Source organism: Cupressus sempervirens, chromosome 9 (assembly GCF_028749045.1).
Source record: "Cupressus sempervirens isolate cs-2001-9-10 chromosome 9, ASM2874904v1, whole genome shotgun sequence".
NCBI classification, from domain to species: Eukaryota; Viridiplantae; Streptophyta; class Pinopsida; order Cupressales; family Cupressaceae; genus Cupressus; species Cupressus sempervirens.
Window position 1 is genome coordinate 655,902,006 of NC_143126.1, and position 6,214 is coordinate 655,908,219.

Here is a 6,214-nt window from a genome sequence, read left to right on the forward strand (position 1 = left end):
AAGTGAGAAACATCATCCCAATTAACCAAGCATGCATCTAAGTGTAAACAGCATGAAGAGATCACCTAAGAGTTCCCATTGTAGCCAGATACATCCCACCAAAATGTTAATCTAAACGTGGAAAAAAGATGAGCAATTTCAAACTCAAGAATATTCATCATAGAATGAGGAAATTTTGGTAGTGGTCAGAACCAATCAAAGACCTGAAATACGTAAACATTATAATTTCTAATTTCTCAAATGCAATGCCCACAATTTATGTATAATGAACTAAATTTAGTGCTATGACTTCCAAAATATTCAAACAAATCTGATTGGTTCCCCAGTGACACAAATTCAATCTTACCAAACAATTAGCTGAAGAAACTTTCTGCAAAATTACACCAAAAGGTTTGATCTAAGTGAAATCAAACAAGCCTCAAAATATCCAATTCAAATGATAAACGGTACAATACACTAGCAAATGTAATTTGAGTAAATGAGACCTATTTGTAAAATATGGCAAAAATAGCATACTAAGTGTACCCGTTTCATGCTACAGGCACCTGCTAGAGCCTTATAAGGGGATCTGCCTCACTGTCAATACCACCATTGTCCACAATAAATTAAAATACAACATCCACTAATCCACTCTTGCACCCCTGGTTGGCCAAAGTATCACAGTCTACATGCTCTTCTTCAGACAAAGATATTAACTTCCCTGTCACAATCTGATTAACTCTTTCGGTAGCTGCAACTGTGGAGAAAATCCTACAACTTCGTGTAAAAAGAAAAGGCAAGCTTAAACAATATAAAACCCAGTCTACCACAAGTTCCTTGGTCTTCAGCCTCTGTTACATCACCATTTTTTCTCCAGTCCACTGATTTAGGTAACTGCTTGTCATTTCTATACTGGTATCAAATGCTTGGATAGGTTTACAAATTACATTTTGAGGAATGAATACGGTACCCAAGTACATTCTTTTAAACTCATTGTGGATCAGGTCTACAAACTGATTGAGGCCAAGCAAAAACGAATTGTTTTTTTGGTTATGTGCATCAATGGAAAGCAAATTATTTTGAATATGTATAATCTGGTTTCTTTCTCACCTAGCGCATTGTAGGCCTTTCTATGCTCCAACTGTTGATGTCCAGACAGATGTTGAAATCAAAACTCTCCAGGTCTTTTTCATGCAAACTACGTGTCTGCACACAAATAACAACAGTCTGTAAAATCTGTTTTACAATTTCATTGCAGTTCTATTGGATTCAATGCCCACCATTCTTGTGAGGGCCACCAAAATTTATATGTTTGCAAATAATAATCAATTAAACTACTAGCAAAACTGGATTAGCCAATCAAAAAATTGCAGAAAATTCAGTTTAATATAAATATCGGTACAGACCATAGCTTAAAACAATGGGCACAGTTTCCAAACAGCAAGATAATTGTAAAAGATAAGATGAAAACATTAGTCTCCTGCCTTAACGGAAGGGACTAATAAGATAAAATCTAGACACTTAATCTGGAATGTATTATTTATCTTTAAATGGTTAACCTAACATAGGCAGAAGAAAATATAATTATTTTAAAACAGAAAAAACAATACAAAATTGAAAATGGCAAGGGATAGATTAAAAGTCCTACTTTTCCATTTATTTTAAGAGTGAGTTCCTGTTTGTTTTTCCCCAATTTCATCCTTCTCTTCCAGTTTTTTATTTTATTTCAAACAGATGCAGGTTTCTGGAAAACAATTCAATGAAACATTTTAGTTGTAGAACAGGTATTTGACAGATAGCCCAATAGTGTATATGAGCACAAATCTGCACTGTACCAAGTAAACTGTGGTCTAGCTTGCAGAACACTGCAAACAAAAACAACGAATGGAAAATATAATATTCTAGAAACGGAAAACAAAACATCATCACTTCATTATTATGGCATGTCTGACATGGAGCGCATTAGTGGAAGCCTGATTTTCAGATTATTTAATTTAGCATTACCAATAATCTCTGCAAGAACATTGTCCCTGTTTAAAATGATGGAAACGGTTAACATCTCTCACAAAAATTTCTCTTCCAACTATCTTGGAGATAAATTTTGTTGTAATGTGGCAATCTGTACACACTCGAAGATTTTTAACAACTCTAATAGTTGTTCCAGGGGGTGTGTTTAACAAACCAAATGCAATTGCCAACTTTTCACTATGGTAGCCAACAAATGATTCTTTTTCCTCCTCTTCCACATCATTAAGTAAATGTCTTGGATCTAGGGAATACCCTGCTGCCTTTATCTCACAAGCCAATTTATCCAACTTTGCATAGATCTCTTGTGTTTGTGGATGTGATCTATCTCCTGCACAAAAAACATGTACCATGTTGTGGCCTTCAATCCAACTACATCCAGGGATCTTTTTTATTCCTCTATCTTCCATTAGTCTCCTTACTATCTGAAAGTCATCCCATCTGCCCACTTCTGCATAGAGGTTTGAGATAATAACATAGGTTGCAGCATTCTTCGGATCCAAATCAAGAATCATCATCGCTGTAAACACTCCTAAGCCTACATTCATATGTGATCTACAGGCACCAAGAAAACGCATCCACAGAACCACCACAGGTTTGATTGGCATCTTAATAATAAAGTTTAGGGTGTCCTCCAGATAGCCAGCACGAGCAAGAAGGTCAACCATGCACACATAATGATCGACAGTAGGTTTGATGCAATAAGGGTTACTCATATAGTTGTAGTACATGCAGCCCTCATCCACTAATCCTGCATGGCTACATGCACATAAAACACAAGAAAAGCTTATTATGTCAGGATGTTTTCCAGACTGCCTCATTAATTCAAAGGTTTGGAGAGCATCTTTGCAAAATCCATTTTGAGCATATCCTGCAATCATTGCATTCCATGAAATGACATCTCTTTGAGGCATCCTATCAAATAGTTCGCGGGCCCTGTATATGCTTCCACACTTTGCATACATGTCTACCAGAGCATTTCCAACTATTATATCTGTGAAAAATCCTCCTTCCGTTATGCTTTGATGGATGTCCATACCCTGTTCCAAAGCTCCCATTTTGGCACAAGCAGGGAGGATGCTAGCAAAAGTTGTGGGATTTGACTTTACACCTGCCAACTGCATTTGCTTGAAAGTTTCTAAAGCTTTTTCAAAAAACCCATTTTGCGTATATCCGGCAATAATTGCAGTCCATGAAATCACATCTCTTTGAAGCATCCTGTCAAAAAGTTTACATGCCTTGTCCATGCTTCCACATTTTGCATACATGTCTATCAGAGAATTTCCAACTATGATATCGAATAAATATCCCCCTTCCGTTATGCTCTGATGGATGTCCATACCATGCTCTATAGCTCCCATTTTGCCACAGGAAGAAAGGACACTGGCAAATGTTGTGGAATTTGACTTTATGCCTTCCAATTGCATTTGCTTGAAGGTTTCTAAAGCCTTTTCAACAAATCCATTTTGTCCATATCCTGCAATCATTGCAGTCCATGAGACCACATCTCTTTGAGGCATTCTGTCAAAGTGTATGTGTGCCTTGTCTATGCTCCCACATTTTGCATACATATCTAACAAAGCATTTCCAACCATAATATCTGACAAAAAACCCTCTTCCACCGTGCTTTGATGGATGTCCATGCCCTGTTCCAAAGCTCCCATTTTGGCACAGACAGGGAGGATGGTAGCCAAGGTTGTAGAATTCAGCTTTACTCCTGCCGATTGCATTTGCTTGAAAGTTTGTAAGGCCTTTTCAACTAATCCATTGCGTGCATATCCTGCCATCATGGCATTCCATGAGACAACGTTTCTTTGAGGCATATTCCTAAACAATTCATGGGCCTTGTCTACGCTTCCACACTTTGCATACATGTCCACCAGAGCATTTCCAACTATAATATCTGATAAAAAATTCCCTTCCTTTATGCTTTGATGGATGTCAATACCCTGTTCCAGAGCTCCCATTTTAGCACAGACAGGGAGGATGCTAACAAAGGTGGTGGAATTCGGTTTTATACCTGCTAATTGCATTTGCTTGAAAGTTTCAAGAGCCTTTTCAACGAGTCCATTTTGTGCATATCCTGCAATCATTGTAGTCCATGAGACTACATTTCTCTGAGGCATCCTCTCAAACAATCCACGTGCCTTGTCTATACTTCCACATTTTGCGTACATGTCTACCAGAGCATTTCCAGCAATAATGTCTGATAAAAATCCTTCTTCGATTATACTCTGATGAATGTACATACCCTTTTCGAAACTTCGCATTTTGGCACAAACAGGGAGGATGCTCGCAAAGGTTGTAGAGTTTGGCTTTACCCCTGCCAACTGCATTTGCCTGAAAGTCTCAAAAGCTTTCTCAACATTTTCCATTTGTGCATAACCTGCAATCATTGCAGTCCATGAGACTACATTTCTTTGAGGCATTGTGTCAAACAGTTCACGTGCCTTGTCTATGTTTCCGCATTTTGCATACATATCTACAAGTGCACTTGCAACTACAACATCTGACAAAATTCCTACATCCTTTACATTTTCATGGATGTCCATGCCCTGTTCCAAAGCCCCCACTTTCGCACAGGCAGGGACTACGCTGGCATATGTGAACCGATCGGGTTGGAAACCTGTTCCTTGCATTTGATGAAACAGTGTGACTGCCTCCTGAGGAAACCCAAGTCTTCTGTACGCTGCAATAAGCGTGTTCCATGAGACAATGTCTCGTTCATTCATGTGGTCAAACACTTTACGAGCATTCAACAAACTTCCGCAGTTGGCATACATGTAGATAAGTTTATTATCAAAATTTGTGCCTGTAGCAAACACGTGAGGCCTGTGAGCGATGAAAGAGTGGACATTTTTACCTTCTGAAATAGTGTTTTTAAGCATGCAGGTCTGCAGTAGTTGAATATATGCACAGGAGTCGTCAGGGGGGTTATGAGTAGTAAGCAGAATTTGCAGCACCTCCTTCAACTGGCCCTCTCTACACAGTACTGGCAGATTGAAATGAGCAGTGGATGACAATATCATCTTAAGGTTGTAATTGGAGTGTGGAAAATATGCACTCTTGTTCTGTGAACATTTTCAGTCGATAGGATCAGTAATTTGCAAAAGACACCATTGTCGACTCCCTCAACATAGGTTGAACATCTGCAAGAAACAGATGTTCAATCTGTCAGATTTTAGGGAAATCCATCATATCTGTGAGATTTTTGTTTTTATCAAGTATGAAGTAGTATATTGTGTGAGTTTTGAAAATTGATTTATTAGAAAATGTGTTATTTGAAGAGAAAGTTGAGAAGCCTTGAAAATACGAATAGGTGAACATGTGGACAATTTCAAATGATATGGATAGAATCCAAGTTTTTGAAAATAGTTCTTATTCTTATTGAATTTCTTTGAATTCAACTTGTTTTTCTTGATATCCGGCTATTTTTCTTTTATCTTCTAATTGTTCTTTGAAAGAAGTAAAAATGTAGAATAGTACTTTCAAATGTTAAATTTAATTTGAGAAACAATGCACACATTTCTTGTTAAGTCTTAAATTATTCTAAAATAGATAAAAAAAATGTAAAATTAGATTTAAACAAAAGCAAAACAATACAAAGGAAAATTCTTTTAGAAAAAAATTCATTCCAAAAGCTAAACTCAATTGTATAATCAACAATCGCCAACATTCACAATATTATGCCTAAAGATAATGGTCTTCAAGAGTAAACAGATTGGTAGAGGATTATAGGAAAAATATGGCACATAAAAGCTTCTTAGAAGATATCCAACTTGTCATTCAAATTACACTAAGAAGCTACACATTTAGAGAGCTCAACACAAATAGGTATGTGCCCACAGTTTCCAAAACCATCTCTAATGCCAAAGAAATATGTGGTGTCATAGACAACTAGTTGCTAAACCCATACACCATACATAAGGAAACTTCTAATGCAACAATGCTCATCTCTTTGATAATGGTCATCTTGCCATATGCAACACCTACACTACACCACTTATCAAAAGTGAGCTCTACCATATATGTCATTTGTCAAATATTAGCCCTTCATGCCTCTTCCACTAAATGAGTAATCATTGTAAATAAAAATTCATCATAGTTTCAACATAGCAACCTTTGGTACACTAGCCCCCTAATTTTACAACTTACACAATAGGTGCAATAAAATAAACATGTTTGGCTCACTATAAGGTTGACACACCTT

General features: G+C 37.1%; 1 pseudogene across 1 annotated transcript; it reads right to left on the minus strand.

Moving 5' to 3' along the window:
- Positions 1-402: 402 nt before the first annotated feature.
- LOC149540438 (pentatricopeptide repeat-containing protein At2g03880, mitochondrial pseudogene) lies at positions 403-5,261 on the minus strand (annotated as a pseudogene). Its single transcript, XR_016356398.1, has 3 exons — positions 1,628-5,261; positions 1,090-1,185; positions 403-992 (listed from the first exon to the last, which is right to left on the minus strand). The product of XR_016356398.1 is annotated as a pentatricopeptide repeat-containing protein At2g03880, mitochondrial pseudogene (transcript).
- Between the last annotated feature and the right edge of the window lie 953 nt (positions 5,262-6,214).